This window comes from Aulonocara stuartgranti, assembly GCF_965226115.1.
Source record: "Aulonocara stuartgranti genome assembly, chromosome: 11".
In the NCBI taxonomy this organism is placed as follows: Eukaryota; Metazoa; Chordata; class Actinopteri; order Cichliformes; family Cichlidae; genus Aulonocara; species Aulonocara stuartgranti.
The window spans coordinates 18,900,426-18,914,011 of NC_138947.1; the positions used below are offsets into that span (position 1 = coordinate 18,900,426).

Sequence of the window (13,586 nt, forward strand, 5' to 3'; positions counted from 1 at the left end):
GCTGACGAAGGGTCTTCACCCTGCTCTTGGACCTTCTGAGGGAGGTGTTGGGACGGAGTTGCTGAATGAAACTATGTTTTATCTCATCATTTTTAGGTATACATCAGTGCTGAAATGAAAATATAGATCATTTAGACCCACAGAACATAACATAATTCATTTAAGCAATTTATCAAGTAAAAGCCCCTGAGGTGTGTTGATCATATTGTCATAAATTAGGATTTGTTTTCCTCTTTCCTGTATACTGTTAATATTTGTCTATATTTGATGGGCATTTTTTTCCAGATTTCTTAGGATGAAATGCACTTGCTTCACTTGGCTGCAAGTAAAACGTACACTGGAGAAGAGTAAAGTTAAAAGTTTACATGATTTTTATTTTTAAAGCTAAGAGACCAAGACTTTGGGAGGGTTGTTTGCTTTGAAAACACACACTTTATACTCCAGAGAGGCCATAATCCCAGCCTCTCTGGAGTATCAGTGCATTGCTACATATGTATTGATTTAACATGTAGCTTTTTATGTGCCCTCTTTCAACTTGCAACCTCCCACACACCGTATTTACCTGACTGCCTTGCTTTTATACCTCTTACAATATTGGTACACATATGCACCGATAAACACCACGCTTTTATTATATTATGCTAAACACTTGGCATCAATTCAACATTGTGGTTTTATTTCCGTCTTTTCCCTTTGTCTATTCTAGTTTTGTCTTTCTGGTACAATAGGATATTCCTGATGGGGGGATTTCCATTTCCGTGCATTGTTCTACCAAGCTCTTGTCATTCTGCGCCTGTTGTTCTCATCTCATAATGCTGCTTTGGAGCTCACCCCATGACTCGCCTGTTTCAGTTTCACTTAGTGGCTTAATTACCGCTGAGCGTCTTTAATGCAAACCATGAGAGACAAATGGAAAACAAATACAATCAAGACACTGTCTTATTAACCAGGTTGTCTGATCCTCCACAACACCTCTTCTGCTAGACAATACCTCGTCTCCTTGTGTGTTCTGTACACTACAATGTGCTGATGGAGACACTGCGCAGTAAATGTAAATACAGGTTTGCATATGCACACAGTACAACACTGATTTGTAATGGGGAAAAGGTAAGGAGGCATAGGGATGGCATTGCAAAGGACTGTTAGGTTAATCAGCAAAGTAAAGAACATCCAAAATCAAAATAGAAGGAGGGCGGACATAAACGGAAGAAAGAAGAAAAACAACAATTGAAATGCATGTGATCCAAAAAATTTTATCATATGTGTACCTATAAGAGAGAAATTAGAAAAAAAAGACTCCAAAGTTTAAATCACTGAGAAGCTACATCTCTTGTGTTTTTGCAAGATACTTTAAAAGGCTTTACAAGTAGCCGTTATATTAAATTCCACACATAACAAAAATGCACGTTTTAATTTCTGCTTTGTCTTTGAGCTAAAACTGTTTTTAAAAGGTATTCCTAGTAAAACTGCAACACGGACGAGTTTAAATAACTTTGTGCAAACTTCAAAACCCAGCTGCTAAGAAGTTACAGTAGTGAACCATCCATGGATGTGCTTCGGAATATGCTTGATCAGCCATGCATGTTTTGGATTTCTACTGGTGTGTATTCATTTGTGTTTGTTTAGTTTGGGGAGCGAGCCTCAGCTTGACAGTCATCTTGAGGGGCCTGCTTGCCATACCCATAAACAAGACGGGTCCAAATTAGCCGCTCAGAAAGCCTGTGGCCTTGAGTGGTGCTGTCCTACCCCCCAGCTACATTATTGAGCAATGCTAATGATCCAGGCTCTACTCATTTACTCTCTTTTCAACGCCGTTTCACTGGCTCTCGGACCAGTTTTAGCTAAGCTCATGATGTAGCAAGGTTTATCATTTTAGATTTCGCCCCTTCTTCTTAAAAAGAAAAAAAAAGGGGGCAGTGGAAAAAAAAAACAAAAAAAAAAAAACACATACCCAGTGGGAGCGAGACTCTTCACTCTGTCTCTTGCTGACTGACTCTCTCTCTCAAGGTTTTGGTAAGCACTGCTGCTCCTCCAGGTTTTAATAAGCAGTGGAGCAGAGGGCTTGTGTGTGCGTGTATGTGTGTGTGTGAGTGCATGGCTGGTTGTACGTGCGCGAGTTTGAACAGTGAGCCGGTAACGAGACATACACCCTGTCTACCACCACTACCAGCACAACCAACGCCGCGCCACTGTTTACTCTAGCAAATCCTGAACGAGGCCGCGGTGCTCCGAAGAGAGCTTTGCTCCTGTTAATTGGTCATTAAAAGTAGTGGTTTGTGGGCCTCACTAAATCTTTAAACAGGCCATGAAATAATAAAAGGGGAGGTTTGTCACCGCTGTTCGCTCCCCAGAGCAGGCGGAGAGGGAGATAGGAAGAAGAAAGAGGAGCAGGACTCGGCTTTTGATCATTATCTGCAGAATTAGCATGACTGATAATAATTGCTCTGTTCATTTCAGACCTTGTAAATACATTGTAGATGTGGGGCTGAACGTCGGCAGATGAAAGGAGGTTGTCACTGATGTGTGAGGGGGTAGAAAGAGGTGGGCTGGAGGGGAAGATTGTGGCAGTAATCATGATTAGTGAGAAGAATACAAAGTCTTGTTAGACACAGGTTCAGGCAGCGGTAGATTGTTGTTCTTTGCGCTGAACCCACAGCACTGCACATGTTTGACAGTGGGTACTTAGGTGTGTGCGGTTACATTGTTATACTGTTCTGTGTAGGAGGAAAGACTACTGAATAAGCTGAAGAGCCAGCGATGAATTTGCACAATGACAATCCTCTGACTTAATACTAATGATATCAAAGAAAGTTGGCTTTATTAAAAAAGAAAGAAAAAAACCCGACACCAGCAGGATGGAGACAACAGGCGTCAAAGCATACATGTAAACACTATCTCACACACACAAACCATACTGTGTATTGTACCCTCCTAAGCCCTGTGAGAGTAATGATTCTGTTATACTTGCATGGCTTCTCATATATTGATTCGGACCAGGAGGAGGCCCCTCCCACAGGGGCCCCATTCCTCGGCTCCCTACTCGGCTCCTATTGTGCCTGCGTGTGCATGTGTGCAAAATACCAGCAGTTGGTGTGTCAGCAGAGACTTTGTGTGTGTAATGCAAGATGGAACAAAAAAAAAAAAAAAGAAGGTTGAAATAAAGAGAGGAATCTGGACTCTGAATCTCTCTGACATCTTTAAGAGTAACGACCAATCCCCTTACACCACATCCACCAGCGTGTGCACATAAATTCACACACAACATATGACCGTGCACACCCTCATTGTTGGGGTATCAGTTCAAGCCGTCAATAATGGCGCAGTGGACTGTGAAGGGACAGGCATGACCCAGACTGCCCATGCTGTTATGTCTGCGTGTGTGTGTTGGGTTCCATACAGTCATGCAAGCGCACCCAAAAGACACGCACACACAGATTAAGAGAGCCTGATCGCTGACCCACATGACCTTTCCCTCTTCACCACCCTCCTTCTGTCTGGGTGCTCGCCCGTGTGTGTGTCTGTGTGTGTGTGAACCCCCTCTGTCTCCCTTCTTCTCACTCGTCCACCCAAACCTCCCATTGTTTCCTCTCCTCCCCTCCATTGTCTCAGCTGAGAATGGAGAGATGAACAGCCGGTGAAAGAGGGATGCTGATGCAGAGAAGTGTCTGCTGGAAAGTTCTTCATGCTGTGGAAAAAAAAAGAAAAAAAAAAAAAAGAAGAGGTTTGCTGATGTGTTTTTTGCCAACACTCAACTTAGGAAGGTGAGACCGCAACAGTGGATAAAATCCATTTGGGAGCAAATTACCTGCATCACCACTATTCATTTTTTCTGTTTAATTGAAAACAGATTCACACTTTATTTAATTAGAAATTAGCATAACTCTTTTGCCTTTTTATTTAATGCACAAAGACCTCGAGTAATTTTCATGTTTTAAGCCGAAGCGCTCTCCCAAGTTTTACATTTTCAGCCCTGAAAGTGTTGATAAAACAGCAGACATCCTCAATTTGTTTTCCATCCAATCATACAATTTTTTTCTCCTGTTTTCATTGCAGCAACTACTTTACTGTATTTTCTGAATGCCATCCATCATGTTTAACTTCCCCTTTATTGCAGCGCGTTGAAAATGCATCTCACTTAAAACGAACAAAGCTTAAATTTGTCTTGCCGCTACGCTGACTGCCGTATTTCACGTGATATGAACACATGAAGGTAAGACATGATTCTACCACAGAAGATACATTTGACCTATGAAGTAATATTTTGAAAACGCTCCGGCAAATTCACATGACAGCTAACTAGGTTTTGGCTGCCATCTTCAGGCTGTTGTGAGTATTACTCCCCACAAGCCACAGATATGATTTAAAAGCCCTACAGCTAAACATGGTGATTGTTCCTTCATGAAAATTAGACATCCCCACCCCTAATCGCTTTTAATTTCATTCAAGGATTTGTAGACACCGTAACCCTAAGACTTACGTTACACATAATCATTACGTGTGGCATGTGTTTACATAAACGTACATCAACAGCTCAGATTCTTGTAGATTTATATGCACCTTAATGATTTTCCTCAAAAGCGTGAACAGTTAAAGTCTGAGAAATGAACAGCAGAGCAGTCACCATATGAATATACGGCAGGCTGAAAGCAAAATAATCACCGTGGTTAAATCTATCGCAGAGATTTTCAGAGAAATAATAAGTACATTCCCAGGTAGCTTTCAGGCCAATTCAGCCAGGTTTACCACTGCAGTGACTCTGGATGTGTTTTTTTTATATACAAATCTATCTGGAACATTAGATACAGTGAAAGGAAGTGTGCTCCAAATCATTCTCTGAACCCTCGGGGAGTTGTGGTATTAAATAAGACCTACATTTGGAGCATTAGTGGAATTCAATATGGGCAATGTAATTATTCTGCTCAATAAGCCACTGGAGGAGGATATTCCATTTGCTACAAGCAGGTAGATTCAGGTGCTGTTTTATGTTCACACAATATCATCCAACTCGCTACTAGAAATATTACACAAACATCTGCCAAAAAAAAAAAAGAAAAACGCTTTGCTTTTAGTTCATGATTATAACTGTTTATCCATTTTACTGTTGCTGGAAAATGACAAAGTGGAAAAAAAATCATTAAATTCTAACATTTGAACATTTTACGTGGCCAGTACTGATGAAGCAATTCGCCAATTGGTTAATTTAATTTAAAATCAAAACTAATTCGTGAAGCAGAAAGGTTAAAAAACAACCTTCTCAAATGTAAAGATTTGCTGATTTTTCCTGAGTTTTTGACTCTTGTATGTAACAAACTTAACAGACTTAATCATCAAAAACAACAATAATCTGCAGGCCAAAAACCCCATTTATCAGTGCAGTAATATTAAATGAATTACCATCTTAAAATAAAGAGAGCAGAACACATGTCAACGGATAAACATGAAGCTACAGTACAGTGCTAGAGCCTATCTGCAGCATCACCGACCCAAAACATAAAGAGTGCGAGTTTGAAAAGAGACAGGGAGGGGGTGTTGGGTAGGGGGGGTATGCGTTTCATGCTGTCCCAGTTGCCTAAAGTGATTCTCTCAATAATGTATTAGAGTACTTGTTTATTATTTACTGTTTACACAGCTCTAGTCATGCTGCTTTTGTGGATTGACATTCTCACCCGCACCGTCTGCGCAGAGCAGGCGAAACAACAAGCAGCGCAGACAGACAAGCTGGTCCCGCCAGCCGAAGCAGGCAGCCAACCAAACCTGGCAGCCACCCGCTCCACGCCACGCTCAGTTGATGCAAAGGCACTGGACTGAGAAATAAAAGACATCCCGGTTCATAGGAGCCGTTGTACATGCATCCTGAGGTTGTCAAAGAGAAACACACACATACACAGTGGGGGTTTGAAAAGGGTTGGGGGAGGAGGTTCTGAGGGCACTGAAGGGGTACTGATATTAATATTTATGCAGACACCAAACTGGCCAACACCTCCCTCATCTGCCTTACTCATGTTTTTTGTTAATTTTATATCTTCTTTTAGCAATCTTTGTGTATGAATTAAAAGAATGGAAATGGAGGGTGAGAACCTTACCTGGTGAACAAGATATGGAAGAGTTATTTAACCATTTACAAACTACACAAACACGCACAAAGAGTGAGCGAAAGGTATACTATAAGACTATATGATATCATACCAGGATTAAGTGTTTTTTTAGCTCAAGAGTATAGCAAGTTTGGCATAAAACTACATTTTCTCTTCAAAATGTAATTAAAACTCAAAGGAAATCCCTTAAATCTCAATGACTTGAGGGAAATGAGTGACAAATACTTAATTTTTTTCTCATGCCACATAGGCTCAAACCTTAAAGCAAGGCCGAACCCGAAATTCAAAGTTCAAAAAATGAACAGAGATGTTTTAATTCCACAAAAGCCAGGTTAATAATGTTTTTGCAAGCTTTTAAAGTTTCTTTCAATTCTGTGGTGTTTGTATATTCAGTAGGAAAATTTCAAAGTCCGATCAATTATGAGAAAAATTTGCAAATTAGCTCATTTTGATCAAATCTAATAATTAAATAACACCAAGAGTGATGACAGTGAAATATACGGTACTAAGTAAATGTGTTTCGATGATTACCTTATCTTGGATTAAAAGAAGTATCTGGATGTTAAATATAAAAGACAAATTAGCCTCCAATTATCTGTTCATACATGCACAGCAGATGTCTCCTCACAGCACATGTGAAGTGTTTATTGGGGGAGGAACTACACCAATAAAAATCTGGTGATTACAACCAGAAAAGTCTATCTCTGGTCATAGCAGACAATAATTACATCGTCTGGTGCAGACTTTAAAGCCGATCAGTTCCCAGGCCAATTTCTTCTGGAAAAAAATAAAAATGTGGAGGTAGACATTTGTGCGCACACATGGGCACACTCGCACAACAGACACTTACTGTACCCCAAAAACAAAAACAACCACAAGCTCTCTCTCTCTCACATACACACAGCATTTTCAAAGTCATAAAGCGAGGGGACTTCAAATGCAGCTATTTGTTTGGGGCCTGTTGTCGTGGGAATAGCGAGTGCGACTGTGCTGGTTCATTAGAATTCCTTTCAAGTTGTGGAGTGCGGCCTCCCTGTGTTCCTCTCCCCATATTCCCTGACCCCGACGCATCTCCATGGGGCTGAGGTAGGGCGGGGCACAGGGAGAGGACGGGGAGGTAGGGGTTGGAAGTAAAGCACAGTACATTGCACTGCAAACATACAGCGAGATAATAAAGTACACACTGCCTGCACCGAAACACACATCAGAAATAGTTCTTTGAACTGGATGTAAAGTCAGAAAAAATAAATAATAATAAAACACGCACGTGCCGAAAAAGGCACACGCTTTCTTACCATTTAATGCAGGTAAACAGCCACATACACAAACAGACACACAACAGAGAGCTCTCCTCCCTAACAGTGTCACCTCGCTGCATCACCCTCTCAGGGATGCTGGGGGAGGTTCGCCTCAGCAGGCACAGCTCAATGCTCGGTCGCAGGAGAGCCTGCGATGTTGTGTTCTTGCCACCAGAGATGGTGGCAGAGAAAATTGTTTGTGTAACACACCTGGATCTTTCTGGCGCACTAATAATTAGACCTCTCAAGAGCAGCTTAATGTTGCCTCGAAAGTCCTCAACGCAAGAACAAATCCTGAAGCATCTGCATTTGACGACGGTTAAAAATGAGCGAGTCGCATTTCAAACGTAAGATTAAATAACGCACACGTGAATTAAGATTTCGACTGGTAGGCAGGAAAGAAGAAATCTCCTTGATATCCAGTTATTATAGTGCTGCTTAACTAACATGTATCTTCTATGAATAGACGTGAGATGCGCTCAATTTTACTGAAAATTTAAATTTAAGTTCAAACATTTTAACACTTGCCTCTGCGAACAAACAAGAGCAAATATTCTCGAGTGATTAGAATTTTACATAGAAACAGAAACACTATAATGTGATGGAAAAATACTAAAGCTCATAACCACAAATGTTCATACAGATGTTGAACAGTGAAGAATTACAATCATTTATACCGCTGGCAAAATGAAAATGTATTTTTGTGGGCTTTTTATACTTCCAAACCATTACTGGAGCATTTTGGTGGAACTGTGATAATGACATGTTCATCACGATGAGAAACAATCTTGTGAAAGCACAAAAGACACAAATTATTGTTTGGGTCTAAAACATAAACCACTGATTGCATATCTGTGAAGACTGAATGAGCAATATGTAATAATATTAGTAAAATAATTTAGACAGACAAGTCAGCCTTTCTTTTGGAATATTAACTGCATTTAAGGCATTTATTATGTAAGAACATGTGGAATTTCTATCACAAAGTAACTGATATTAGTTAATTTGTTTGCAGCATTGTCCAGTTCGCCGAGTAAAAATGAAGTGAACCGTGACCTGTATGAGGTTTTTTTTCTCTCAGTTGGACGGAGGTCACTTTGGCAGGCTGGGCTCCCGGACGAGACCCCAGCGGGCGCCAGACTGCAGGGAGAGGGACGCAGAGCTGCTGCCCGTCACAGCCCAGTGGTCACCTGACGGGGCCCCAAGGCCTGCCAGACTGACACCACCGCCGGCCAGGCAGGAGGCAGAGAGGGGGCAGAGGAGGGGGCCAGAGAAGGGGTGCATGGAGGTGGAGGTTGGCATAAGGGACAATCAGTATCCAATGCATTTATCTATTTCACATAGTAGGGTACTGTTGGAGATGACACTCAGAGAAGAGAGGGTCAATAGAGTGCCTACAACTGGAGTATATGAAGGGTGGAGAGGGTTGGAGCACAAGACAGCAATTACTCAGCATATAATAGATGGATAGCAATACATGCAATATGAAGCAACAATGCCTTTGTAGAAAAAAATCAGTTTGATAAAAAATTATTATCTGTGACCGAAACGAAAAACTAGATAGCGGAGAAAAAAAAGGAGAGTGGAAAACTAGTTGTGTATGTCCCAGCATGTGTCTGAGGCTCGCATGGAGGAGGGAGGAGGGCAACACTCAGAGAGTCTCTCAGGCGTGTCCAGAGCATGAGCCAAGTACCTCTACTATGTTCGAGTCCACACACAAACACACACACACCTGCTCTCTCCCTCCCTAACCTCAACACTTATACACAAACACACAATGTAAACACTTCCCTGACACACACTCAAACTTTTCCCCTGCAATTATAAGGTTAATGTAGACTCGTAATCAACTCATCCGTTTTCTCCAGTTGTTCCTACATGAGTGATTCCCAGCTTTAGTCGTCCTCACATCCCTTTTCTCATGGAGGCCCGCCTGCCAATTTTTTTCTCATACACATTTTCCACACTTCACAGCTCTCCCTTTATTGTTTAACATGATATCTTTCACACAGGCAAGAAAACTCAAGAGACCGCTCCGTGGTTAGATCTCTGTTCTGGTTTCTAAAGAAATACTGAGATCATTTAAACATCACAGAAACATCACATGATTCCCATTTTATCAGCCAGTTGATCGACTGTTAAAATTTGTAATGACTCCCATACACATTCCTAATAGACAACCACCTGTACCTACCCAGCCCAGAGGGAGAATCAATGTACACAGAAGATAACTATCTTGAGGTAAAATAAATAAAGGCATGTCACATACTTGGTGGAATTGTCAATCTGGTATCAGAATGGGAGCAACTTGCAGATAACACTGTGAAAGTCTGCATTTAACCTAAACTACAAACTGTATATGGAGGATGGAAGCAGCCATCATAGTCATTTGAAAATGAATGTAAAGAGCAAAGTGGGGAACTGGTTGAGAAACTGAGGTACGCTGCACGCTCATAGGTTGGCGACTTTATATTCACGATGTAAGCTTCCCCTGAAGCACCACCGGCTTTTTCCATTTGTTTTTCCTTCATATTCTACAAAATGAACATCAGTAAGACTATAAACTTATAAACTTGGACTTCTTTGCAGGCAATTAGAAAAAAAGCGCGTTTAAGGCACTTCTGCACTGTGGTCGCTTTTCAGACATGAAAAACAACATCCATCTTTTTACATCTGATCTTTAGGTACCTGAGCCATTTATTTATGTAGGCACCAAAACTATTTTGCTGCTTAAAAACAATCAAACAAAACTAAACAGATAGTGAAAATGGAAGTAAACAGTGAGTCAAAACCAAATGAAAGCAAAAAAAAGATGGATCTTGAATCCAGAATCTCCTGGGTGAAAGTTGTCTTGATATGAGTAAAAATGGGCAGCAAACCCTTTTTAAAAGGAAAATAAATATAATGTGTAAATACATGAGTCTAACACGTTGAAGATATGAAAAAAAAATTAAAGAGTTTTCCATGTACATGCTTGCAAGTCTGCATTATGAGCACACACCCTCGGAATGAAGCAGCATTTGATGGGGTGAGCAGATTAAAACTCGCCAAAGAGCCGTGCGTGTTCTACACTTCGGCGTACTCTGTAACTTTGCAATTAAATAGTAAATGGATCAATGTTTGTATATGTTTGTGTGTGCATGTGTGTGTTGAGGGGCCTCAGGGGCCTGTCCTAATGAGCTATCTGTGTGCATTTCTAACAAGAGCTCGGTGCAGCGCCCACGGCACTGTCATCCTGGGCCGCGGCTGACCTTGCGCCGCTGCTAGGCTGTGTCGTTTGCTATATTTATGGCACCACCGCCACCTTGCTGTGTGTTTGTGTGCGAGTGTACATTCGCCAGTGTGTGCATTCCAGGAGGGCGGGAGTGCAGGGGGGCTCACTCAGGAAGCAAATACTGTGTATATCAGCATAATGAATCAAGTGGCAGAGAGAGAGAGAGAGAGGAGAGAGAAACAGAGAGGGAGAGAGAGGGAGGGTGGATGGAGAAAGCCATTTTCCCTCTTCTGTTTTCTACCCTCCCGGCAACCAACCCCTGTGGTGTCTATTCTCTCTATTCGCCTTATTCCCTTTTTTCAACCCTATTTTCTATTTTTTTCCCTTATTTCTTTTTTTTCCCCTTTTCTTGGATTGATCAGATTGCTTCTCCCTCTTTTAGCAGAGCATTAAAAGCAATCTTTCAGGCACTGGGAGTTTGGCTGGACAGAGCACACAGGAGCTTATTTCACTCCCCCTCTGTCTCTACTCTGGACATACGACATCAGCCCGGCCAATGAGAATCAGAGTTTTGAGCATTAACAGCATACAGTAAAATATATGCTGGTAGCATGCATCAATTCATGTTAAGCTACTGTGCAAGTATGCATGCAGCTATGTGAGTTTGGCACTAACCAAGCCAGCTGAATCACCAATGGAATAATAATAATGCATGTGCATGGAATCATCTGGACCCCCTGTTCATTTCTGTGGAGGGGAGGCTAGTGCACACACTCGCACACAAACACACACTTAGATACATACACGGCCTCAATATGCAAAGCTCCCCTGTGCTGGGTTAAGGGAGAGGGGCGTGCTGCTGTGAATACTCATCTGAGCCTGGCAGAGGGAGCTGTGTGTATCCCCCCATAACCTCGGGGCGAGGGGCAGGGGAGGGCACTCAATTTGCGTGGGATACACATACACAAGTAAAAACACACATCTGAAAACACATTGGCACACACGGGGACACAAACAGAGAAGTCAGACGAATACATGCTTGTACACCAACACACACACACACATTATAAACCATGCGTACACACATTCGCACATGCGGGCGATAAGAAAGGGAGCACTTTGAGGAGGGGGGCGCCGTGACCAAAAGTAAAGTTTTAATTCGGTCCTCGGGGACACTGCTTACTCATCCAACTCCCCCAAGGACCGACTTCCTCTCAAATCTATTCAAATCACATCTCTCCTCCGCCTTTTATTGCATTTCTCATATCCCCCCATCACAAAGTGACAAATCACCACACACTTCACAGAACCAACATCACTTTCTCTCCATTTTGGGGGACAGATAGATTTGGGGGATTTTTACTTTTAAACTGATTAGAGAAACTCACTTCCTGCTGGTATTTCCATTATTTTCCATGAGCATCGCTGTACAGGAGTCAGTCCAAAGAAAGCTAATACCTGAGCAGTCGAAAAACCTGGAGTGTTTTGAGGAGGAAGAATTATTTACTTGGCAAATTTGTAACTGCCACATAAAGTCCCACCGCGACTGTAAAAGAGGCTCACACACTTTCAATTCCCCATCTTAAATGCACATTGAACACTAATTTCATTGCACACTCCCTCTAGAACATGCAAACACACAAGTATAGGAACACACTCTGCAACTCAAGTCCCACACTTCGTGCCAGTGTTCTGCCTCCATTCTCAATAAAGCAGGTGATGAGAGCGTCTAGGTCTAATTAGTTTATGCAGACGTATGAAGCTGGTGGGACAGGCAGCATTGTTATTATTTCTCTGCCAGCCCACTGCAGACACACACACGCACAACAACAGTGACACTTACAACGTCGTCTGCCGTATCCCCAACCACGCTCATCGAGGATGGGGGTGGCAGTGGTGGTGGTGAAATGGTGGGGCGGGTGAGGCTGGATGAGAAAGGGGGTGTCAGTATAAGGAGAGCCAGTGTGCAAGTGTGAGAAGAGAGGGAGAGAAGCGCCACTTGATATATTCGTAATGTTCCTTAATATTTTCATTTTGATGTAATTTGTGGCCCCGGTTTTTTAAATATCCGCTCTGTAATAATGTTTAATTTCAAGGGTCAGTCTGCCAAGGAGTATATTAAAGCTGATAAAACTCATTTTCCACAGGCCCAATATCGCGCCCAGATCAGGTTAGGAGGCCAGCCTCCCTGAATATTTCATCTTTTATCATGCCGATAATGGGAAGATGACAGAGGCGCATTATTACAATGAGAGAATTGCTCATTTTCCTGACGGGGAGGGCTGCCTGGCTGCTTGGCTGCCTGCTTTCCTGACTGCCTGCATCAATGACTGGCTGGGACTGCCGAAAGCCGAGGGCTCCACAGAGTGTTTGTCGCAATAAAAGCAATTCTTTCCTGGGAGAGGAGAGGTGACGAGTGGAGAGGAGGTGCAGGGAGGGGATGGAGGTAGAGAGAATGAGAGAGAGGTAAGAAAGAAAGTGAGAGAGAGAGAGAGAGAGAGAGAGAAAAGCAACTTTCTTCAACCACCTCACTTATTTGATTGCAATGAATAATAAATGTGTGGGCTTGCAGTTGGGGCAGGGTGGGGGGGCACTGAAGCAACAGCAGAATGTGTGTGTGTGTGTGCGTGCACACGCTTTGGTTATGTTGCATGGAAGGGGGCTAGGTGATAATCACAGATTTGAAGAGGGTCTCCATTCCAAATTAACCAATTTAATTGAGCCATTAGGAAAGAACAAAGCTGAGGCTATAGGGCGAGATGTTGTGGAGGGGGGGAGGTCGCCTCTAACCGATCAGCAGTTTTGAGAATGGAACCTGCCCCGCACGCAAATGACTAACTGGACCGTTTCTGGCGCCAGAGCGGCTTAATAAATGGACCCAATCAAGGCTGTTCTGGAGACCACCTGTGTCCCGCACAGGTCAGAACTATTAGACCCACATTAAAGGGCCGTGATAGACGCAGGCGCCACTCCAGCCAT

At 42.5% G+C, this 13,586-nt stretch overlaps 1 protein-coding gene across 5 annotated transcripts in view; it reads right to left on the minus strand.

Annotated features, from left to right (window-relative positions):
- LOC309716771 (uncharacterized protein) overlaps window positions 1-13,586 on the minus strand; it is a 63,819-nt gene that overhangs the window by 19,761 nt on the left and 30,472 nt on the right. Inside the window, exon 4 of one of the 5 annotated variants that reach the window (XR_014279512.1) lies at window positions 2,243-3,685. The exons of the other annotated variants lie outside the window; for them this stretch is intronic. The gene's annotated coding sequence lies outside the window, so the exon portion shown is untranslated. Of the gene's footprint in view, window positions 1-2,242; window positions 3,686-13,586 lie in introns of those variants that run through there. 5 annotated transcript variants of the gene reach the window in all.